Source organism: Vanacampus margaritifer, chromosome 4 (genome assembly GCF_051991255.1).
Source record: "Vanacampus margaritifer isolate UIUO_Vmar chromosome 4, RoL_Vmar_1.0, whole genome shotgun sequence".
Classification (NCBI taxonomy): domain Eukaryota; kingdom Metazoa; phylum Chordata; class Actinopteri; order Syngnathiformes; family Syngnathidae; genus Vanacampus; species Vanacampus margaritifer.
Window position 1 is genome coordinate 17,287,472 of NC_135435.1, and position 25,781 is coordinate 17,313,252.

Consider the following 25,781-nt stretch of genomic DNA (forward strand, 5'->3'; position numbering starts at 1 on the left):
CCAGGGAATCAATCCTAAATGACACCTGTGGGATACACAGGGTGGATTTGCCTCTGATGTCGATTGTGGTGCTTTGCAGATGAAAGACAGTCAAATAAATAAAACTGTGGCAAGCCGGCAGAACTCTTCTGTCCACGCGGCCCGAGCATAATGGGATACATACTCACACCCTGAGCTCCAGTCCTGCTTATTTGGAGAAATATGTGTGGCTAAAGGAGCAAGTTACCTACTGTAATGAGAAGACTAATTATCAGGAAGCAATTCTGTTCCTCGTCACACTCGGCTGATGCCGTTTTAATGCCCCAAACACTTCATTGAATTAACCTCAGCCGTATCAAATAGCGATTTAAACTCCTCCAATCAATCTTTTCATCAGCTTTTGTGTGTGCGGGCTGCCTGGAGTAAGAATAGTAATGGTAAGACAATACTGGCTTGTCTCATCCTGGCTGGGCTCACGTAAAGTAAGCTCCCGTTCCTCACTGCGCCGCCACAGCATTGTCACCAACAACAATGCAGTTGGGATGGCGAAAAGCATATTGTGGCTTTAAAGCCAACAATTGCTTGTCTATGTGGAATTGATAGCTGCTTGTAAGTGCACACGACACACGTACAAATCGGGGCATTATCAACGTTGGTGCCACGCCGGTGATTTATTCCCATTGTGGTTGACTCCCGTCTGATGCACTTCAACAAATCACAGCCTGAGGTCTGGCTAGAGCCACAGCACACTTTGTCTGCGTCTCCTCCAGATGACCCCCACGTACATGCTGGGTGGACCCGGTTTAGGACATCACTCAGGGCCTGTGTTTACATACAAACAAAAACAGATTTGTTTCCTCTTCAAGTGTATGTATGCATGCTATATACACTCTTATAGTCCAAAGGTGTAATTTAGCGATACGTTCTTCGACCGTGGCCACCAGCAGTGCCGCCTGACCCAGGGGCTCAGGGTGATAAGACCCCCATAACTCTACTTTATCCCCCCCGCTCATTATCTACCTCCATCCCAGATCTGCTTTGAGCCTTCAGGCCCTTTGCAAGGCCGTCTTCCCCTTTCACATCCGCAGCCTTCTTCGGATTGGAGATTAGTTTGGAGACACACGGGATCAGTTGAACTAACCCCAGACACTTGACATCTTCTCTCTGTGGGAGAAATGGGTAAACATTTAATTGGATGTCACACTGACGAAGAAAACGTTGAATTCCAGCTGACAGTTTTCATTACGATACATTGATAACCTTGTCTCACTGTGAGCTGCAGTTTACTTTATGTCATCATGAAACAAGATTTATTCTTCTTCTTCTTCTTCTTGTTATTATTATTATTATTATTAATAGTGATAATAATAATAATAATAATAATAATAATAATAATAATAATAATAACAATAATAATAACAATAATAATAATATTATTAGAATATTCAAAACTGTGCTAAGGATGTGAGCTCCGTTCTTCTTCTTATCATCTAAACTTGGCCTAAGACACAGTGGAGGTGCTGCAGGAGTTTGCTTTTTTGGAAGTACCGGTATATGTTGGTTAGGAAATATTTTATGAATGTATTTACTATAATTTTCCTATTATTATTTATCATGGTTTATGGTCATCTAAAAAGTACCTTGCTTTGTCACTGCTGAATTATTTTAAAGTGCTCTATAAATAAAGTTGATTTGACTTAAATTCTTAATATGAATTGCAATTTTTTTTTTTTTTTGGGGGGGGGGGGGGGGTCATTAAGTGAACCATTAATGCACTAAAGTAATTTTGTAGCTCTAAAATGTAAAATGTTGATTCAAACTCCTTAATGAGTTGCCTTATAAAGGGTTAATTCTATTTAATGGTGACTGCTGATACTCCCAACCAGCAGAGGGCACCAAATCCGAAAGTTGACACAGGTTAGCAACTTTTAAATGCAGCAACAGGAAGTGAAAGCTCTTAATGGACCACCATAGCTTTATAATGGGCCTCTGCAGATCTTCGTTTTGGCTGAGGAACTTTCCTTTTCTTTTTTTTCCCTTTTCTTTACCAAGCCACCTTTAGCATAGGTTATTCCTGACTAACCTTGACAAAGCAATTTTAGCCCAAATCCTTTAGGGCAGCAATAAGAGGCCACCGATGAAGTTTACAGATCTACGTGAAGAAGCAGAAGCAAAAGGAACCTCTGTAGACTAAGACACCATTATGCTACAAAACAATAATTGCTTACTGGTAAGTTAATATTAGGCAAGATCATAATAGATATTTTCATAGTGCAACATTTATGGCATTCGAAAATAAAATGTGAACTTCACGTACAATATACAGTATATTCCATACCAACATACTGTAAATTTAGCCTCCTAAGAGATTTTCATTGTTGATACTACAATTGGGACAATTGTAAAAAGAAAGTATAAAAACCGTTTTAAAAGTGCTGTTTATTTCATATGTTCAAATGCAAGAACAATGTCATTTTTTTTATACCAGATATAGAAAGGTGCTGTAAAAGTGAAGAGGTCTGACTTTCTAAAGAGGGACTTTATGTTTGAAGGCAGTCATCGTCGAAGGTTTAAGGACACCGCTTGACGCTGAGGGGATTCCAGTTCTGAATGTAGGTCATTTACACACACTTGATTGCTTTGAGCTCATTATGGTTGAGTTTAGAAATGTGATAGTAGATTCTGGATGTATCAGTCCAGCGTGAGTCAACTTTAGTGGCTTCAGTGCCAACATTATTTTTTCCAAGTATCATTTCCCAACATTCATTTCCATTGTCATTCAAATGTTGCTAAACATTAAAATGTGTATTGCGTTAACACATCCATACCTATACAGGGTTTATTTCCACAGCTGGACACCAAAGTATGTAGCATGTGTATTTGACTTTGGAGCCTACACAGAGTGAAAATATCTGAGCTATGCCACAACAATGTGATGTGTTTTTAAGTATGCTATATATACATATTTTATGGTGCTAGTAGAATTTGGAACAAAAAGAACCACTGCTGTATGTAAATACACAGTTTCCAAACCATGTTTTTTGTGTGCATTTCACAGTTATATTGCAAGGTTGTTATTGCTTCAACAAGTCTGAAAATCAATAGGCCCGACACAAGAGACGGGACCCCACACAGCGTTGATCTCTTCCTGTCCGCTCCCCCTTATCCGACCCGTTCTCCGCATTACTGCAGAAACCCCAATTCTGGGTTAGCCCCCCCCCTTTGCTTCTCATTTGGTGAACACCAATGAAGGATTCTCGGAAATTGCTATAAAATGATTCATCATCGAGCTGACCTTTACCACATGCACTCGCTCGATTTTGTTCCAATCAACGGAAGAGGAGAAGAGAGTGGCGGGTAGACGCGCAAATTTCTTGTTTTAATTTCTCAATTGGCTCTTAACTTTGGGGTCAAAGGTCGGTTTAAGACAACAGCTCCGACAAGATAAGCACCTGTTTCTCTCCCTGCAAGTTATCCTTACACCGTCAATATGTAAACCTCTCAAAGGACCTGTACACACGTGTAAACACTCACGTACACACTGGAAAACACCGGTGTGGCTGCCGTTTCGGAAAACACAAACACACTCGACACCTCCCGTCTCCGTAGTGTTGAGACGCTCAGTATCACCTGACAGCGCACTTCTCATTAAGGACCTTTGTTTTGATCTTGTCGACTTTGTTTGTATGGTGATCTTTACTTTGAATCATTGAATCTTTCAGGGTACTCATTACCCTTCACTCAACTAGAGGAACGTCTTATGTAAAAGGTACTGGCATCTCTGTGGGCGCACATTTGTTTGGGTTTGCAACGTCGTATTTTTAGACTCCAGACAAACCAGTTTTTAATTCCCTGTTACTGTTTAGCATCCATGGTTTTGCCCACCCTTTGTTTAGCTTCTCTTACCTGATGGATCTTTCAGGTTTTCGTTTGGTTAAGAAATATTTTAGCTAGAATGACATGTAAAGGCTGCTAGCAGACGTAGCGGTACAGCTACTGACTTAAAGCGAATTCAGAGATTTGCTGCTAAACGCATTACAGGGAATCCTTGAGTTACGTCGTACGAGACCAACGTCGTTTCGACTTTACGGCGCCCATGCCTCGTCTGTAGCACCTTCTTTTTCGTTAATTTCCCACAGTGAAGTTATTTAAAGTTGTGTTGTTCTTACCTTCAGCAACGGACGTCCATCAGCAGGTCGGCTCACCATCAGGCGCGTCACATTTCCGTGTTTAAGTTTGAATAAGCTCCGCTCTGCCGTTAGTCAGCAATGAATGTCCGTGCGGAAACATAATATTGGTTCAGACTCTTCCGGGTCGAGCAAATATGTTTTTTTTTTTTTTTAATTACTGGTCAAAGTATTTTGATGTAAATATCGACTTTAACGGGGAAATCCAACTTAAGTCGAAATTCAGGTTACATCGCCAGCGTAGGAATGGAACTCTGCCATAACTTGAGGACTCCCTGTATACATGTTTGAAGATAATTACTGAAAACAAATCAAGACAGACAACCATCTAGTATTTAATTATGGAGATAATGCAAATGTTTTTTTTTTCTTCTTTTTTCTTGGAGAACTCAGTATTGTTCATTCGGTAATTTTACCGATTTGACATGTCATCATCATTGCTCTTTCTTTTTTTAAATTAAAAAAATAATATTTTTTTTGGTGTGTGCGTGAGTGTATATTCATTAGTTTACCTAAAACCTATTAAACAAATTCCATACCGTTCACCTAAACCGAACACTTCCATCCAGAGTCATGAGGCCGTCAGGAGACCCGAGGAAGGACCAAAGAAAAGAAAGGAAGGTGAAATCCAGCACCGACCAGACAATGTAAATTTTTTTCACCATTTGAGCTTTCCTGTTTTGTTTTTTTAGGGCCATGGTTAAACCCTGGCTCAGTAATGCACTTTGGCATCACATACAAGTCCCCCCCCCCCCCAGCCCCCTCCACAATATAAGAACTTGAGCACCTTCGTTCACATGAGTGGTTACGTAACACAACTGCAAGTTGTTTTGCTGTTGCATGATGCCAACGCCAATTAGCTCACACGCTAGATGCTCCTATTGTGGCAAAGAAAGAAAGAAGGAAAGAAAGAAGGAAAGAAAGAAAGAAAAAGAAAATCTCACTGGTGAGGCCAGTGCGCCATTCATCGTTTGGTCAAAGTCAACTGGGGTAGGCCCTCTCACAATCCAGAGCAGGTTAAGGATAAGCAGAATAGAAAACCATGGATGGACGCTAAGTGACTGAAAGTGCTAGTTTGGTGATTGGACTCAGCTGCCGACATATGACTCATATATTGAGTCACAGAGAAACTCCCGAATTGACTAAGAGGGACACATGTAGGTGATGGGACTAGGATGTGGTCCAAAAATGGATAAGGCAGGAATTCCCAGAAAAACTTGGGATGTTTCTTATTGAGCTTTGGCATTACTGCAGCCCTTCAATTCTTTAGAGAGCTGTTGGGAAATTGTTAAACAATAACTTTGAATAGTGGGCTAGCTTTAGCTTGGCTATGGTTTCATATGAGAATGACTAATGTTAGTATTTGTCACAAGATCTTTTTGGTTTGGTATCTTTAAGTGCTGTTTTGTGGTTTTGATATGTTTGATACATATTTTTTTTATTGGCCAAAGATTTGCTTCTTCTCGATACTGATTGTGGTGGAGGTTGTAGAATTACGACCAATGCAATTTAGGACTCTTCCACTTTGACTCAGTTTTGACATAACAGAGTTTATGACTTGGCAGTCTACTGTGCGATCATGTTTGTGGCTTTTATGTACAGTATTTTACTGACCGCTAAGCTATAACCCAGAGGAAGAAAAGAAAAGCCAGTCTTGGTGCAAAGATAAAGGTTATCCTAGCTATTTAGTTCTAGCTCTATGCTAAGAGAAGATAGCCACTGCTAAGTGTCACTTGCATCATTTTAAAACAGATTAGTTTGACTAGAATGCAAATTAAATATTCAGAGCTGTCAAAACATGAAACCTTGATATTTGACCTCTCTTACTATTTGCGGCAGATGATACATACGTAAGTTTTTTCCTTTTCTTCATGTCCGATTGGAGTCTCTTGAATATATAAAGAATATGTGTATACTGCACAACTTTCTCCTTATATTGGTGCTTCTTAATTAAAAAAAAATAAAACATCTGAAATCAAATCTGTCACAGATGGGGTTTTTTCTGTGAGTCACTCATGGCCGCTTAAAGGTCTTGGGTTTCCACCCAGATGTCTTTCATGTCTCAGTGTGATGTTTGATGGTCTACTTAAAAGTTAGTATCAATATTTAAATCAATTGTTGTTTTTGTCAATAGTCAAACAAGGAGATTTTAGTCAAATCCCAACTCCTGTTCTTTATAAAGAACTGGAGCAATTTCCTGTGACTGTCTGTCTTAGTTATATTTTCACACTTACTTTAGCCAAAACCCCAAAGCCAGACTCAGGAAAATGTCAACTATACATCTGCAGAAAGTTTCTTCATTAATGTGTTCTTCGCCTGCTCGCTCTGTGGGTGAATTTTTGCCACAAGTTTGATTGCTGTTTTTTTTTAATATATATATTTTTAAACAGATCATCTGATGCAACTAATTTCCTCTCACCATCCTGTGTGTGTGTTTCCCCCTCATTTCAAATTTGTCTCCATCTGGACTCAAATGTCATTTCTGCAAATAATTCTCATTATCCTGTGGGATTTGCTACCGATTCTGTTTGCTCCCTGTGTGCGGTATCCTCCTCCATGAGCAACTGTTTGCAACTCACAGGCATTGCTACTAAGCCATACGCGAGTAAAAGGTCAGATTGCTCATGAGTGCGTGCGTGCTTGTGTCTCACCGCGCCATTCGATGTTAATTAGGTTGAGATATGTTGCAGGCGAGCATGTGATTAAACGCAGTAGCTTGAATGTGAAGCTTTACAGAGACGCGAGGAAGCAGTCACGAAAGTCATCTCGGCAGTCTCTCTGTGTGTGTGCGTGTGTGTGTGAGCCGTCACTCCTGGCTTGGCTGGAATGCTCTTCTGCAAGTTGTGGCCTTTCACTGAGCCCGGGCTTTATTAATCACCCTCCACAAGGCCTGATTTCTTGGCCTCCCGCTCTACGAGTACGGCCTTGACACAGGGGCACGCCGTCCAAGAGCTCCGAGTCAGCACGCTTTTCTTTCCCACTGCATGTGGTTTCGCATGCGTGTCAGTGCAGGGGAAGGAAAGTAGAATTGACGTGTGCGGTTGATGGTGAGCGGGGGCCGTGGGGGAAGGAGAGCAGGAGGACGGTATGCGGCAGCCTAAACTGGCAGAGCCGATAAGATGGGTCAGTCCAAATGAATGGGGGTCAGGGCTGGAGTGGTGTCATGGACCCGGTCTGGCTAAGAGAGGGGCACATGGGGTCACTGAGTCACACAGACAGGGTGTGTAGACGTACATTGTTCAGAGGTTGCCCGACCTGAAAAGCGGTGTTTTCTCACAATTGTCCCTCAGAAAGTGTGCACTCATGGCTTTTCTACAGCAACATTGTTAACATACAGTCTAGCTGTCACTCAACTCCATCAACAAACACTACACTTTATTTGGTCCCATCAGACAATATGTGCAGTAATCAGATACAGTAAACATTATTGTACTATTGAACACAATATCAGTTCTAGGATTACAGCAATTTACAGCAAAGCATGTGATTTCCAAACAATTACCTTAATACACGAGCTTAGTTTCTTCTTTTGGTAGCTAATGTTCAAAGATCAAAATGTAAATAATGGAACGATGAACACAAATATAACTGCTGTCTTGAGATTCAGGACTGTTCTTTTCCGCACTCTATATCCTCTTGCCTTGTCTCATAGAGGACAATCTACATTTAATTTGGCGATGATCTCCTCTGTCCATTTGTCATTTATGAGAGCGACATCTCCTTGACTGTGAAACATGGAACACGTCACTTGCATAGAATCAAAAACAACAACAAAAACGTGATGAGATGAACTGATCATTGTCTAGTTTTTGTACCAAAAACTTGGATCAGAATTTAAAAAATAAAAATAAATTAAATAAATAATAAATAAATAAATAAATCGGCTGGCCTGGGAATGCCTTGGGATCCCGTCGGAGGAGCTGGGTGAAGTGGCTGGGGAGAGGGAAGTCTGGGCTTCCCTGCTAAAGCTGCTGCGCCCGCGACCCGACCCCGGATAAGCGGAATTGAAGACGGACGGAAATAAATTAAAAAATACTATAATAATTATTGATCTGGCTCTTGTGGTAGGCTGGTGACCAGTGTATGGTGTGCCCCGCCTCTTGATCAAAGTCAGCTGGTATAGGCTCTAGCTCTGGACCATTATTTGCCAGATCCGTGTTTATCATTACATGTGACAACCATTCAATGTGTGTCCATGATAATCATCAGAAACACTACCAAGACTTTGTGTTTTTGCAGTTTATCTGTTTGCAATAGCAGCTAATGCTAGTTGAGTGATTGTTTTTGCTGCTCCGATTATTGGGCCAAAAAACATCTTCTGGAAGTTGGCTGTGGTCATGGCAAAAAACTTCAGGTGGACAGACGGTGATATATGTCTGATTTTATCTTTATCCATCCATCCATTTTCTTCCACATATAAGGATCAGGTCTTTGATCTGGAACCCCTTACCAGGGCCATGTCCAGGAGGAATCCTCCACTGATGCCCGAGCCACCTCATCTGGCTTCTCTCAATCCATAGGAACAGAGGCTCAACTGAGTCACTCCCAGATGGCCGAGCTTTCCACCCTAATTGAAATCCCGGACACCCTGCGGAGGAAACTCATTTCAGCCGCTTGTATCGGTGATCTTGTTCTTTATGAGCTTGTGACAATAGGGTGGGAACACCCTGTTACCTACCACTAGATCACACAGTAGACAGAAAGACTAGACTCTCTTTAACGACACCCAAACCATAATCTTCCGGTTCAAGAGCCCAAGATCTGATGATCTTAGTGGTTGGTAACCTCTCAACAGAGATGCTCTCCATTTGACTGATCTTAATTTCTATGATGACAGCGCCAGTTGAATCTCCTCCGTTTTAAGCCCACACAGTTTTACCATTAAACCAATACAGTATATTTTCCTCTTCACACAGAGCTTTTGTCTGAGCGCTCTTGTTACTAGGCAATTCTGACATTGTGACGTCGCGCCGGTTTGTCTTGGCCGCTATTCTGTAGCTATGGGCGACAGATGTTAGCAGCATGTGTGTGTTTCCCAATTAAAGCATTAATCCAAATCAACCCCAAATGATCGCACACAGTGCAGCGACGAAGACTGAGGCCCCTCTATTTCCCCTTCCATCTCTTCTCACTTTAATTGTCTCCATCACCTCTTCACTTGTTCGGCGCAATCCGCCTCCCTCCCTCCTGCTCCCCGCCGTGATTACTCACTCGACATTCCTTCAAACCGGTCGATGTTAAATGTGGAAAAAGTGAATATGCAGAATAGGACGACAGAATCGCAGTGACGCTCTACTCTGACAACTATTTGACGTTTCCGACATTCCAAAGTGTTTTGGGGGGTATTTTCTTCTTTCTGCAACTGCGTTATACGGGATATTAAATGCCTATGGAAGGGTGTCATTTAATACACTGACAGAGTTCAAACCTCTCAATTAAAGCCTTAATGCTAACAGGTGTATACTGTAGTCTGGTACTTTTTAGGTTACAATCACATCTCCCAACTCATCCCGCAGCCCACCCACTCACACACTGATACACACTCTGGCACATGTTCAGGCCCCAAACATCCTGTTGGCGCTCACACTAACTCATCATGTGTACAAACATGTCTCAAGGAGGCAGCACATGCTTTGTCCAACGACACCCACCTGCGCAGGTCAAACGGTTCACGACTTAGCAGTCTCACAGAAACGTCAGCACACTCAACAGTCGCATCTTCATGACCTCCTAAGACTTATTGAGCTTACGCCTTCGCTTTCACACAGAAACATGTAGCGTTAGTTTAAAGCAAGTTCTATTGACCAAGGCGATCACTTAGGATCTGGATTAGACAAATGAAGAGCTCCACAGCTATGCTATGCTAGCTTTGCTACCAATTTTGGTGATATTTATTTAGAAAGGTATTAAATCATTCATGTTTTTTTTTTATTCTGTTAAAAAAAGAAACAGACATTTAAAACGCTTTTCAACATACAACTCAACGTTTAAATTCCCTTTTGTATATTCTTTAATCTGTTAAACCACATAACTGATTGTATATGTATGCATTGTTAACATATATTCCCAATAGAAATTTTAGATTTTTTCCAGATGTCTTTTTTTTTTCAAACATTCATTGAATATTCCCAGTGCTGTTCCAGCTATTACATTTTTTAAACTAATTAATCCCAAAATTTCACATAATTCATCACAATTAATCACTTTTCGCTACTTCTACTTCTATTATTTTCTAAAAAGCATATAACAGATATTTACTTGAGTAAAATCTTGGCATTAATGTAAAATCATCTAATAGAATGGATAGACAAGGCAACAATTGTTCAACCAAAATTATTGAAAACGTTTTCAAAATGTCTCACCTAAAGGTTTAGTCATCAGCCCACAAGCACCACACTCAAGGAGTGTTGAGTGGCGAAGCCCCATTGACAATGACGCACACACAAAATACAATACCATGTGGTGCAGTGCGTTGACGAAAGTAAATATGGCCCCTTTTGGAGTTCTTAGTCCTGATGCATTTGTGGCGATTTCAAGGATTTTGTGCTTCAGCTAACCAGTACCCCCTTATAATGTTTTATCTTCTTTTTGCCACTGATTGTTTTTTGCTCTTTTGCCCTCCATTGCTTTTTGTCTGTTTTGTCGAACAATTGTGACATTTGTTATCTTTTGATGACGTACAAGTGTCCTGACTGCAGTCTTATCAAATAGATTCAAATCCCATTTAAATTGACACACAAAATGAGGATGGATTTGAAAAAAGGTGGAATTGTACTGTTTACCTTGATGTTAAAATCTGGTACATATATGGGCAACAAGGCTCGAAAAAAGTTTTGCAAATCCATTATTTAATTTCAAGAGCAACCTTTTAACTTTGTGGAGTAATTTTATTTATTTTTCTTTTCTTTTGTCTATCTTTTTTTTTTTGCAGGTTAATCCCAGGAACTGAAGCAAGGGTTTTATTAACCAATAAAAAGAAGATGACATAATGAATGAACTATTTTTCTTTTATTGTAGAATCAACTGTTTTTATTTCTTAAATCCACATTGTGTATGGCAGCACACATTATTTTATTTTACAGAAGCAAAGCTGAATTGATTAAAAATGTAGTGTAATTAACAAATAATATTACTGATAAATTATAAATATTTCATACAATTTTAATGTACTTTAAAACTCATGCTTGCTGATGTTCATCGTAATGAAAGTTATTTCATTCCTTTTTTGGGTTCAATTCAGCGAGTATGATTTTTATTCCAGAGTCCATAGACTCAATTTTCCTGCAATTTTGCTATTCAAAGTTCCAGCCAACCTTAGGTGAAACGTCTAATCAATCACACAAGCACTTAATTACGGTGCCAATCTTAGGTTAGCTTAGCATTTAGCATTGCTTCTCCGTCTTTTCTCGGCATTCCTTTGTGAGTATGACACTTGTCATAAATGTCGCTTCTTCGCCGCCATGCAGGCGATGATTACTGAGTTAGGAGCGACTCTGCAACGTGTTTAGGCACACTAGTAGCCTGCCGAAGCTGTCGCTAGTGAGCTGCTTGTGCGTAAGTAGCACAGAGCTTCTCTCGGCCTCCAATGTAAGCCCAGCAGAGCTTTTTCGTCTCGTCTCGGTGGTTCTTCATTGGCTTTCTTTTGATGGTTGTCTCAACGTTTGATTCTCAGTTTTGCTATTTAATGTGGTAAAAATGCACATTTTAAACCCGCAAAATGTGATGCACAACCATTTATTTCAAGCAATGGGGCAAAAGAAAGAAAGAAATTGATCGGAGTGTGAACATGGATTTTGATAATGAGATGGGAGTTTGACCTCTGATAGCACCCAAATATTTAAGTTAAAATCCAAGTCGCTTGACAACAAGACTACTCAACATTAGCGGTTTCAGTGTATCAGAACATCCCATGATAGTGATTAAAAATTGCAACCTGCAAATAGTGTTTCGGATGGCTTCTCGGTGGTCAGGCTGAACTTGGCCGCCATGTCGTTGGACATTTTTCCGTGTCAGGCCACAGGAGTCAGTGCAGCAGAACCAGCTGCTGAGGCTCATAGCCCGGCCTCTAATTAAAACAGTGGAAAATGAGATAACTCGGCAGATCCATCATGGCCGCCGTGGGCTGTCAGAGCGCTCGGGGGCTGCCACCCACCGTATGTTTACATCAGGGCCACTCGGCCTCTCTTGCTCTCAGGGTGTTTTTAGAGTCCCGGCCTGATTTCTCTAATGGGCCGAGAGGTTTTTTTAGCCTCCTTCCACCCTTGCTTTGCTCCAAACGTCTCGACGCTCTCACTACCCCCTCGCCTTCAAGTGTTCTTGATGGAGTTGACAGAGGCATGAGGTGGCGGCACCCCCATTCCCTGCTCCTATATTTCCCACCCACTCCGCCTTGTTAGGCCTTCATTTATTAGGCACTAATGGAAGCTGGGAGTGCTGTGATGTCATGCGGTGGTGCATGGAGAGGACAACTTTTTTTTAAAATCTTCCCTCTTCCTTGCGTTGCTCTTCAGCTTTTGCCAGCAGATTTTTGCTTCTGTTTGTTGCATTTACTTATTATTTGGCTTGACGGCTCACCAATTAGGCGGTTAGTAAAGTTTTGTAAGATATGATGGCAGTCGCATAAATGTCCAACACACCAGGGTCAGCAATCACGTACGGACGGAGAATTGGAACATGTCCCTCCTGCCTAGCCAGTGATATATGAACTATTTTGACAGCTGCCTTTTTAGAAAAGAGGATCAAACTAGCAGCGTAATTAGTTTCAGGGAAAAGCTGTGTTCGTTCTTACTGGATAATAGTGGCGTGTTCAGCAAATCTCTTTCAAACTCCCATGCCAGCCCCACTAATGATCTTAAGGCCTCTTCCACAACTTTTGCCAGCACACAGGAGAGGAATCCAGCCGCTAGCGCTGATTCCGACCATATTCAGACAACAGAAGCCTTTACACTGGAAGGAATGTGGAGGTATTGAGGTGAAGGACTCAGCTGGGGACATGTTGAAACATTAAAAAAATTAGTGCATTTTTTTTCCCTCACAAAAAACAACTTTAAATATTAATATTATTGAGGCACTGTTCAGTCCTGCATATCATTCCAAATCCATAAAAAAATATTTGGTCTACTCATGTAGGGCAGCTAAGCTATGTCTGACAACTAGTGGTGAGTGGTGATATTACAACTTAAACAGTCATCTGATGGGAATTCTCAAAATTTTCCAATAATTTTCAGATTTTTGTCCCCCCCACCCCTTTTTTTTCTGAGTTTTTTTTCTACCCAATTTACTCCACATTTTTCATGAAAAACAGAAATGTAATAGGGTTGGCAATACCATGTATCGGCATCAGACCAATACTAAGCCTTAGTATAATTACGGTATCGGTACTTGGAATGACCACCAACACCAGTATCAGCTGCCCTCTTGTGGTCATTTTACGATCAGGAAATTACGATCAGAAATGAGTTATAAGTTATAAGAACAGAAAATTGTCATTAATTCCATACAATTTTAATGACAAATGCTTAATTGGAATATATAGGCCTTTTAAAAATGCTATGTCGTTGTTCTTTCTTTATTTATTAAAAGTACCAGTGGTATCGGTACCTGGCATCGGTGACTACTAAAGCGTTGAGTTTTCATACTGGTCTCAATATGAAAAAAAGTGGTATTGAATATTGTATATTTATCAGGTTTTTTTTTTCGAAGATGGGGGGGTTGTCTAAAAAATGTTTGTTTTTATTATTATTATTATATAAAATTGATCAAGGGGCCATTCGAGTGCAGCCCAAGGGCCGCCAACCCTGGTCGAGTGTGTGTGTGTGTGCATATGGGAGTGTGAATGTGTGTGAAAATAGTGTGAGTGTGTGTGTGTGTGTGCGAAGGTTTAGTGTGTGATTGTGAATGTGTGTATGAGTGGGGTGTCCTGCAGGCCACCCAGCAGCAGCGCTCATTAGTTTCCGTAACACATTACTTCATGTTATCACCACACAAAGGCCATTGATCAAACTGCAGCACACGCTGATGACAAAGACCACAAATGTGATACTTTGTTCTGTAACGGGATCCGTGTTTTCCTTCTCATTGCAGCGGCGTGCACACCCAAAGCGGCATTTAGAAATCAGGCAGGGGATGATTACGACCGCCCTCGCCCCTGTCTTTCTCTCTCTCTCTCTCACTCTCTCGTTCTCTCTCTCTCTTTCGCTCTCTCGCTCTCTCCCGCAGAGGTAGCTAATACGTTTTCAGATGTCAGCAGATGTCAAATGACTCCACAATTAGCCCAACGGGCCTCACTCCACCACTGCATGGTGGGCTTTTGCCAAATAAGAAACTGGTAGATCAGGCTTTTGATTTCTGTAAAATGACAAGTCATCCATCACGCTGAAAGCCCCCCCTCAGCCCGCCTCTCACTTCTCATCGTAAGCTCTCTCCTTGCTTGCTCTTTTTCTGCCCCCGACTCAAAAAAAAGTCTGACTGAGAGAGAACAAGAGAGTAAACAGTGCCGGGAGATCAAGAGCCTTTTACACCCGCTCTAAATATTTGCATAAATGTGGTTGGAACACGTGGAACACACATGAAGATCATGAGAGATCTTCAAATTTCTGCACACATGCATATGAGAGCCACATGCAAACATGCATGTACACACTAATCAACAGCATTCATGTCGAATTTAGTAGCCTTCCACCAATAGGAGCTAACAACTGGTGCATTCATGTTGATTTCCATAGTGTGGTTTGTTTCCACCACAGTGTATGTATGTAGCATGGTGACAGTAATGTTAGCTACAGAGGATGTGAAAAGTTTTCACACCCGTGCTAAAAATCTCTACTTAAACATCTGAACTTTAATTAGTGTTGATCAGAGATACTCTAAATAGTGGCAGGCATGTGCTGACTCCAATTTAAAATGAGTTTTAAATGTGATTCTGAACACAACCAAATCACAGTAATTCAATCTTTTTCTTTTTTCTTTTTAATTTACCGCCTTGAAAATGTTTCATTTTTATAATTATTTCTCTCTCTCTCTCTCTCTCTCTCTCATTTATATATACATACATACATTGCTATTGATATTTTGATTAACGATTAAATTTAGAGCTATTATTCAACTTAAATGTGTCCAAATCCTCAGATTTTAGCCTCTCAAAACTATGTAATTTATATTATTATAAATAGTTCTTATTTCTTATTTAAGGTGACAAACATCTAATTTCACTTTCTGAAAACAATAATCGTCCCCCCCCCCTTTTTTTCTGACAAATGTTATGTACTAAACCAGAAACTGAATCAAAATAAATTAAATTGAAAAAGAAATCATTTTAATCTACAGTTCTATGAAAATAATTATTTACAGCCACTCTTAATTTAAAAAATGTTGGTGAGTACAACATATTGATATTTACATGGGTTTGTTTAATCATTAAACAAGGCAACATAAACAACAATAATCAGTTAATATGCATTAATCTTGAAAAATATTTTTGCAATAAACTTTAATGCTAAGTACATTTTTATGTGATTATTGAAAGTACGCATCATCAATTGTTATCATTTAAAGCCAACTAATGTTTTGATGTCCTGTTTAAAGTTGTGTCTGCAGTAAGAATGCTAAAATGTTACATGTAGTTAATAAGGAGTTGGCTAATAATGGTTTTATGGCTGTGACAGTTTTTCCCTCCCTCCTCCCTGCCAATTATTTCCATCGGGGAAAATTGTTTCCAGTGTCCTGAAGGGGAATTATTTATTTTTTTTGACCTTGTAGATTTCACTGTAGTGAGACATCATACCAAGTGTGAAAAAATTATCTGGCCATTGAGCAAATGCCAGAAAAATCCCAGTTTTTTTTTTCTTGTTACAATCAAATCAACATACTGACTGTAGTGTGTTAGCACTTAGCTCACGCCTTAAGGTATTGTACTGTACTATTACTGTTAGTACCTTTTAATTAACAAGCGTATATCGGATAGTGTTAACAACTTTTCACAATGAAATGCAACACGTTTTCTGCTGTAGTAAATTGAGCTGTCATACTTGGTTAGCTGCTTGGCGGCTTTTTGTTGATTCCTGCAACACTTCCATCTGCTTTGGACCCAAAAACTTCCAATGTGCAAATCACTCCAGTTTCACTTGATTATAAGACCAAAAAAGTCGAATTAACTCAGTGTCATCATCAGAGCTTATGTCAGTGGACTAAGTCCTTCAGCGGTCTTTCTTACACAGCTGGTTTCAGTCTGTATCCCCTCCCGCCCTAATTACTGATAAACATGCTGCGATACGTCTCGAGTCTGATGGATAGACAGGTGAGGAGATGCTGTCACCGAGGGTGTGATAGCTCTTGAAAGCAGCCCGGCGTTGACAGGGAGATAAAGTGTGGATGATGGATCACATGACAATCTCGCCAAGTCAGACTTGCGCTGTCATGACTGTGGGGAAGAAGGTCAAGAGGTGAACAAATCAATTTGTATCAGGATGGAGCTCTGCTGTGAAACCAAAGGTAGGGATGATATCTCAAGAATCGGGTTCATTGGACTGGCTTTGGAGCATTTTGGGGGTAGGGGGGGGGTAATTTTGACAATGTTGTTGGTATTTGTGTCAATATCACTTTGTGGTTCATTTGGTGTCCTCATCAGAATCACTCAGTCGTCATGAAAATGGAGCAGAAGAATCAAACTCTGATGTCTTATGCCATTTTTTTGCCATTGGATGTATGTGATTTTGGCATCTCACACAAACTGATTGCATTACTACAGTGTGTAATAAGTGGATAAATAATAATAAGTCACTATTTTTCTCTCTTTAATTGAAGACACTATACTAACATTAATTGTCATTATCATTGCGGCGTAACTGTCCCTTTAAGGAGCGCTCTAATGTCTTCAGAGACTTTATTATCGGCATTTTGTATTTTTCAATGGTGGCCGAAACTTTGCAGAATCAGTATTTCCACTTATTTATGTAAATTACATTATTTGTGTAAGTGGATGTCAAGCTTAAAATGTGTGCCCATTCTTTCATAGTGAAATATCAATTCATGTAAAAACCTTTTAGAAAATTCAAATATATTTGAAAATCCAAACTTTTTTTGTGTAAAATAGGAAAGTCTGAAAAGCAACTTCTGGACTCATTTCTATCCATTAAAATACATTTAAATATTCCTGCTCAGCGTCTCGTTGGAAATTTGAGCAATCCTGCTAATTTGCCATTGCCGCGGTGCGGAACAGAGCTCCCACACCAGTGCTGCCTTAAAAGGAGGGAAACCAGAGACAAGACAGCTTGTGCAGTCCTCCCTGTTCCATTCACCACAATGGCACCTTATCATTGCAAATAGAATGTATCAAATCGAGCAGCAGCTCCTCAACTTTTATGATTTCACTGAAAGAGGTCAAGAGAATCATAGTCGAGTTGTGGTTAGCATCATCAAACATTCTGCAATTCTAGAAAACAATGTTGTTGCATAATCACTAGTTTATTGGTGGTGTGACTTATTTAATCACAATAATTAGAGGCTTTGCAATTCATCTCAATTATTCACTTTTAAAGTCATATGAAAACATTTCAATTTAAGTAAAATGTGTTCATTAAATAGGGGGCGTCTTGGTTGACGTTTAACTTGGTTGATAGTTCAACAGCGCTAAACAAGTCAATGCACTCAACATTAGCCAACCTTTTTGGCTCGGTCCCGGGAGCTATTGCAAGCTGGATGGGCCGTTTACCTCGCGCCGGTCTCGTATTGTAATACTGGAAATATACTGCTAGAAAGCTCAGTTTGCGTTGCGTTGCAACCGCAATGGATAGCAGGGCTACATTTCCCATGATTCTTAGATGCGAAAGCAGGAAGTCACCTGCTACCGATTAGATCTGAATGAGAACACAAACATGAATTTGGAAGTATATAGGAATGATTTGAACTGTTAAATTCCCCATGAATGAGTTTATTGTATGAATCGCTATCTGAATCGCTACCTGCATAATCTAACGACAAAACAATGAGGTTGGCGAAATCCGCCGGGACGCGGGACCCAAGGCTCAAAACGAGACATCTGGCCATCCTAGATATGTAACAAAACGTGTCTAGACTCAACAACTAGCCTCCCTTTAGCTTCGTCCGTATCTGTCAATGTAATGAAGGCCGTGCTTGGCATTGGCCCAGCACAAGAAGTTGGCTATTTACATGAAACGAGAAAGTCATCTTCATAGAGGAATGAACAATAAAGGGAGATTTTAAAATGTCTAAAACAACACTGACAAGGAACATTTTGCGAAAATTTATTGTTCACGAGGTACATTGTGGCCAAACTCTTTAACTCATTCACTGCCATTGACGGCTATAGACGTCAAAAAATCATTTGAACTATTTCTCCTAGTTTAACATTTTTTCCCACTTTTGTTAACAAGAGTATAAAAACCTCGATTTTTTTTTTTTATTGTATTAGAACAGATATAACATTTGTGATTAATTGTGAGTTAACGAGTGAAGTCATAATTAATTACGATAAAAAAGAAAAGAAAAGATAATTAAAAATAAAAAAAGTACATCAATTAAAAAAATATATATATTTAGAAAAGATTATTAAAAATTAGGGGCATCAGGCGGATAAAATTTGTAATCTTAATTAATCGCATGACTTCACTAGTTAACTCATGATTAATCACAAATGTTATATCTGATCTAAATGTACAAATAAATTATAGGTTTTCATACACTTGTTAACAATAATAGAATTTTTTTTAAACTAAAAGTAATAGTTCCATTTTTTTTTTTTAAGTCTTTAGCTGTCAATGGCAGTGAATGAGTTAAGACTTTTCTGACATTGAAAAACATGAACACGAGTTGACCTTATCTGATCATAAATTAATATGACGCTTAGGGAACAAAAGTGCGCGTGTAATTAAAAGTGCGCGACTGAAGGTATCTCTGTTTTGGAATGGTTAAAGGGCCTTCAGCAGCTTGAACCTCCTCCCAGTTCAACCTCCAGCAAGCTTCCAATAGCCTCTGTAACGCAGGGTAATTGAGTGGAGACCAGATAAGGAAACTGGAGAGACGATGAAGGGGGGATTAGGGCCGGTTGTTGTTGTCCTCGGAGCATCAGGGTCATTTTGACTGCTCTCTCTGGATTGGCAAAGGAATGTCTGCAGCAACAAAACACATTTTACTGGCTCCATTTGCTCAACTGAGGCTTGGTTCGAACAAGTGGAGTCTTTGCTGGTGAAAATGTGTTTTCTTTGTAGCAAAGTATGACGTTTAAGAATGCCTTCTTTTTTTTTTCTTTTTTTTTTTACATGGAAATACTCATGAACAAGGTCCATCATCACAGAAAATGTTAATGTTAACTCATTCCCTGCCATTGACGGCTATAGACGTCAAAAATTCATTTGAACTATTTCTATTAGTTTAACATATTTTTCCACTTTTGTTAACAAGAGTATGAAAACCTAGATTTTTTTTATTGTACATTTAGAACAGATATAAAATTTGTGATTAATCGTGAGTTAACTAGTGAAGTCATGCGATTAATTGCGATAAAAATTTTGTAATCGCCTGACGCCCCTAATTTTTCATAATCTTTTCTTCTTCTTTTTTTTTTAAATCGCGTCAAGTGATTCCATTTTTTAATTGTAAATAATTGCATGACTTCAATAGTTAACTCACGATTAATCAACATTTTTAGAGCTGTTCTAAATGTCCAATAATTTTTTTCCCTAAGTTTTCATACTCTTGTTAATAAAAGTGGATTTTTTTTTTAAACTAATACAAATACTTCAAATGATTTTTTGACAACCAATGGCAGTGAATCATCATCACACTTTGACATTTTAGATTTAATTTTAAATCTTAAAAAAAAGTGATATCTGTATTTTGGCCTGTTTTGCTGTGGCTTGTCCTCACTTGTCTCCCCTTCGACTAACCATGACTTCTAAAATGAATGGCTAAAACGTATTTTCTGCTCACCAATACAGAAAATAATTGTCTCCTCTCATGTCAGTTCCTGCTGTCCTTCTGTTGTCTGTACTTGGGCGCTAAATAGCATCGAGTTGTCGCTTCTGTATCCAGCTGCTCTTTCTATCAGCTGTCATCACTTTCATGAGACCGTCTCTGCCAAATAATTATCTGCTATTCCAGGGCCACAGCTCCGTGATTTTGTGTACTATTCTTGGGCCGCTCCATCAGTGGCGTTCAAGGCTGTGACGTCAGCTTGTAGGCAGCTGTTGACATCCTTCCTCAATCCTCACGCCCACACGCTCTACTCTCTGAAATGCTGAGTAATAGCTTAATGCTGTTGAGGATTAAGTGTGCGTTCAACCTCCTACACGCTTGTAAAATTTGAAGTCGGTCACTATAGCACTATTTTTACTTCGACTTCTTCAATTTTCTTATTGCCATGTGAGTTGAAATGAACATAATAATTTGGTGTAAATCAAGCCATGTCATGGGTGTGTGTTGAGGATTATGTTGTGATACGGTCACAGTTAGATTGGAGGAAAGGGATAATGAACCCTGAGGTCCAGTGCTGGACAACTAATGGCCCAGTTTTATCATCGTACAACTTCCTGTAGCCTCCTCTCCTGGGAAGGCCTGCTGATAAAAAACCCTGGCTGTGGTTCACATGCCTCTGGGAACAAGAGAGAGAGGAACAGTTTGGTGAGAGAAAAACAGTAGGTGAAAGACTTTTTTAATAGTTACAAAAACATGTACAGAATCCACTATAATAAGCACTATACCGTACTTCTTAACATGCTCAACGTAATAAAGCGATTGGATGTCCTGCCCAGGACAAGACATTTTGATATTACGTTCATGTTGAACAGTAGCAAATAAAGTGAGGCGAAAGGGGGCGGGAGGATGGTTATTTTGGTGTTTTGGGGCCCCCAGATGACAGTATAAATCCAGTCAGAGGATCGGCATGCTGGATACCGGGCATGACAAGCCATGGGAGCAAGGACCAGGAAGAAGCGCAATTATACTCACAGAGCTTAAGAGGATCCCAGGGTACCACATTGGCTTCCTTTGCTGGGAAACACAAGCACTGACGCAAAAAGAAAGGAGTAAAGTTGGACATTTTGTGGCAGTGCTGGAAACAAAATGTGAGAAATGTGTCAAAGGAGACAAACAGAAAATTCACTAGAGATTAAGGCTAAAAACAAAAAAAGGGGCTTTGTGTAAATAAGTTATTCACACATTATTGACACAAAAGTGACCTAGTGGACAACAGAACTGTACAGGATTTGGGTTTGTTTGTCGTCGTTAGCTAGCAGGCTACTCCTGGTTGATGGAGGATGATATAACGACACACATTCAGATAAAAAAAACAAAAAAAAAAACTATTTACATTTTGGTGGACGACGAAAAGCTAAATGAATGTTATGGTCTACACTTTTAATACCATTTATACACACACGTTACAAAGGGAAGCCTTGATTAATTTGTTCTGTGACCACAAATCATCTTTCTCCATTGAAAAGAATAGAAATGTCATTAATCCGTTACAGTCTCCCTACAACTAAAATGGTTATATAGTGCGCTGTATAATATTATAACAATTGGTCCATCTATAGTGTTTATTATATTAGCATTAAGATAACGGATTAAACTGGATTAAACTGGTTTGATGACTAATGACTTAGCAGGACAAAGAAAGTTTATTTCCTGAGCCTTACTGTTTGTTGACAATGTAGTAAAAGAGTGTTTGATTGTCTCCAGTGCATGAAAATGCGTAAAGATCGTCAGATTGGGAAATGTTCTCACGTGTCTCAGGGGCGTCTGCTTTTTTTTAAGATGATATATTCTAATACAGTCCATCATATTTGTCTAAGACCTTGTAATTCAGTGTTATCACGTTCTCATGACTGTTTTACGCCATTAATAGACTGTAACTCACTGGCCTGTTTCGGCCCAATCACATTTATGTGGAGGACATTTTAAGTACAGCTATATTTGTGCCAATTACAGTAGATATAAAGTGATGATCTATTCTCCACTTATTTTCTGTTTTATGATGAGAATGATATTTTTGCAGCTCCATTTGTTAAGGTAAAAATATCATACTCAGGCATAAAATAAGCAGCTATAATATTGCCAATGACAGAGTGCAATTTATTTTACAACTTTACAACTTTTTTTCCCCCCTGAATAAGATTTTTCCTGGTAATATTTGTTTTTCAGAAAATTCTATATTACGCAAGCTGTCTTATGTTTAAAAGTGTGTGTTTTTTTTGTTTAAGAATGCCGTCTTTCTTCTTTTTTTTTTTTACATGGAAATACTCATGAACAAGATCCACCATCACTTCCTACATAGACAGAAAATGTTAATATTAACTCATTCACTGCCATTGACGGCTATTTGTATTTTGTATTTTCAAAGTGGAAAAGGTAACGTGCTCAAGAGTAAACTGGCATGCTAATATTTTTTTCAAATGAGTGAAATTTTGAAATGGTGACTTTTCAGCACAGTTGCATATTTTCTGAAAACAAAAACAACAAATTCAACAAGCAGGAAGAGTCCATTACCTCGATTGAACCATCACCTGGATGACTAAGGCAATTTTAGCGACCACATTGGTATCTTTTTATTGATATTTTGACAGTAAGTTAAAAATGACTTTCGCAATTATGCTATTAGGCTAACGACGTGTTTATTTAAACAACAATATAAGATCCTTGTGATGTCTTTAGGTCTCGGAGAGTCAAATGACAGAATCTATGGACTGCAGCTCGGTTTCAGTGACTCCTCGTCGGCTGAATGTTTTATTTTTTTAGAAGAGAAAAACATTTGAAAGCATGGCGTAAGCAGAGAGGGCCCTCAGCGCCGCTGTCTGTCTGCGTGGGCGGGGCTGACGCACAATGTTGAATGAATTCCATTAGAGCCTAAATTACCTTTAATAATACAACAACAGGCAATTAGTGGGGCGCCATTAGCATGGTACCGAGGTGTTTGCTCGTGCGTGTGGCACAGGCCAAACATATGGTTCGGCTCACGGCGAGCCCGCCGTTATAAAGCTAACATTGTCATGACTGATGTATGGTGGCGTGGTAGTGAGCTCTGAAAGATCCATTTGTCTTCTCAATTAAAGCTGAGAGGGGGAAGACAGGAACGGGATATGGGGGCAGGGAGGTTGCCGTGGTGGGATTCTACCCCCTGTGCGGTCCGCACTTAGGAACATGTGGTGGGCGGGGGCCGAAGCTAGCCCGTGTGTGTGTGTGTGTGTTTGTAAGAGACTGAACAAGTGTGTGTCAGACTGTTGGATGCAGGCCAGAAGAAGCCTGGGAGTTGTTTTGGCAACTTCTTCTTCTTCTTTTTTTTTTTTCTACCTAAAACGTTCTCTCGCCCACGTTACCGCCTCCTCCCCTATCTTTTCCTCGCCATATTCCCCATTTTGCCGAGCAGTCAGGAATCTCTTCCCCGGGGCAGAGACCACTTTAATGTGGGAAGCCCGGGAAGGGCAATCAGAGACCCAGACTCTACGACACACACGCACACACAAACACACACAATATGCAGACAAGAAATACACAGAAAATATACGCATATAAAACACACACAAAATGCACACACATTGACAAAAATACACAAACAGCCTGCTTATCTGAGTTGACGACATGGCGTGTATGCTCTCTATTTCCTTCGTCCACCTCACGCTGTCTTGCCATCAAGTAAGCCAGATAAGGCCTAATTAGGGAAAAGAGGGTAGAAGGGGCGATTATTCCAAGGCTAAAAAAAAAAAATCAGCAAATCAGTGTTCATCCATTAGGGCATCGCTCTTAACAAGTGCTGCAATAATTATTCTATCTACAAAGACATTCTTTGATGCTTGTCAGCTCATCCGGTTCATACATGCTGCTTGTTTTCCATCTGACTTTATCAGAAGAATCAACCCAAGCCCCACATCATTTAGAATGAGTTATTTATAGTCCTCCTTTTTCTTCTTCTTTTTTTTTTAGTAATTGCTGACGCAGTTGGTTGTGACTTTGGTACTTTACTGTGTGATTTATTCACCTACGCCCTAATAGTGTACCGGTGGTTTCTGTGTCACATCAGCAACATTATAAAACATGCTTAAATGAGTACAACTAGTGTGTGTATTAAGTGTACAAATGGGTAAAGAGAAAAAAATTAAGGACAACGAAAATAAAGTGTGATATTACTAGAATACATAAAAAATATCCACTAATTTTATATACGGCTCATTCTCCCTTTGGTCACAGATGACTTATTTAAATCATAATTTTCTGTCTTTTCAACGTAGTCCTAGTGCTCCTTCATAGGTACTTCAAAGACTGGCTTCACAAAGTGATGATTTAAAAAAAAAAAAAAAAAAAAAAAAACTAAATAATGACTCTAAACGGTAATGTTCCCACTACAGCTACTTGGTTGCCTCCAGTCAAGTTGCATGGTGATTGCTGTTCGTTTAGTTGTTGCTGTAAGACACACGTGAGAACAAATACAGGAGAAGACAAACCAGGGCACCCCCTGAACATGACAAGCTTGATTACTGCCATAAGGGACCAATAAGAAAACACTCACATGTAGAGCCCAAGGTGGTCTGTAAAATTGCGACGAAACAACTCTTTGTAATCTCGTTTACACTTTCTCGAACATTTTCACTGTGGAGATTTTGATTATGAAATTTATATACAGTAAATACTTAATATGATCACTTTACATGAGAGAAGGCTATGCAACTCAAATAGCAGTTCATGTGATGTAACAAAATTAGACCAGAATAAATCTGTCTCACATGTGTTTGGGAAATTCTGTTTTGTCCAGATGAAACTAAAGTGTTGTTTGTTTGTTTTTTGCCATGTTTCCATGTTGCAAACACAATGCTGCTCATTCCCAAAAGAACAGCACACAAAGTTGAGGCAACATCATGCTTTGGGGATGTTTTTCTTTAGCCAGAATTAGGGCTTTAGTCAAGGTAAATTGATTTCTGAACAATTCAAAACGCCAGTCAGCGTCTGTTAACAACCAACAAAACGTCAGGAAAAGCCTACCTGAACATGTGAACTTTATTTTTGCTTAATTAGAAGGACTTTAAATTGTGACAGATGTGTGCTGCCTCCCATTTAACATGCATTTATATGTCATGGGTTGATTCTGAAAACCGCATCCCCTGTTGTAAGAGGGTGTGCACACTTTTGCAACCAGATTATACAGTACCAGTTGTTTGTTTCTATTTATCCTCTTGAAATGATTATTTATTGAATTGTGCAGGTTATACTGTAACAGTTTTACAATAAATTATCTTACATCGGGATGGGTGAGTATCGATACCAGGTATCGGTATTGTGCTAATAACCCGACCTTATTTCAAGGTATCGGCACTCACAATGGCAGCTGATACCAGTTTTGGCCACCCTCTTGTAGCTATTTTACGATCAGGAACTAGAAATTGGAAATTCATAGGCTAGAAAATTGCCGTTAATTCCATGCAATTAACGAAAAATTTCATATTGGATATATAGTTCTTTCTTTTAAGATTATCTGTCATTGCTTTTCTTCAGAACTTTTTTGGCAAAAGTACTAGTGGTGGTGGTATGGTATCTGTATTTGTGTCGGTATCAGTGACTACTCAAGAGTTGAGTACTGGTATCAGTCTGGAAAAAAAGTGCTATTGATATTAA

General features: G+C 39.5%; 1 long non-coding RNA gene across 3 annotated transcripts in view; it reads left to right on the forward strand.

The window, feature by feature from the left end:
- Positions 1-1,947: 1,947 nt before the first annotated feature.
- Positions 1,948-25,781, forward strand: part of LOC144050782 (uncharacterized) — an 89,431-nt gene continuing 65,597 nt past the window's right edge. For 2 of the 3 annotated variants that reach the window (XR_013293929.1, XR_013293927.1), the window contains exons 1-2: positions 1,948-2,209; positions 2,468-2,591. This is a non-coding gene — a long non-coding RNA (uncharacterized LOC144050782). The remainder of the gene's footprint in view (positions 2,210-2,467; positions 2,592-25,781) is intronic. The other variant, XR_013293928.1, reaches the window with a different exon arrangement.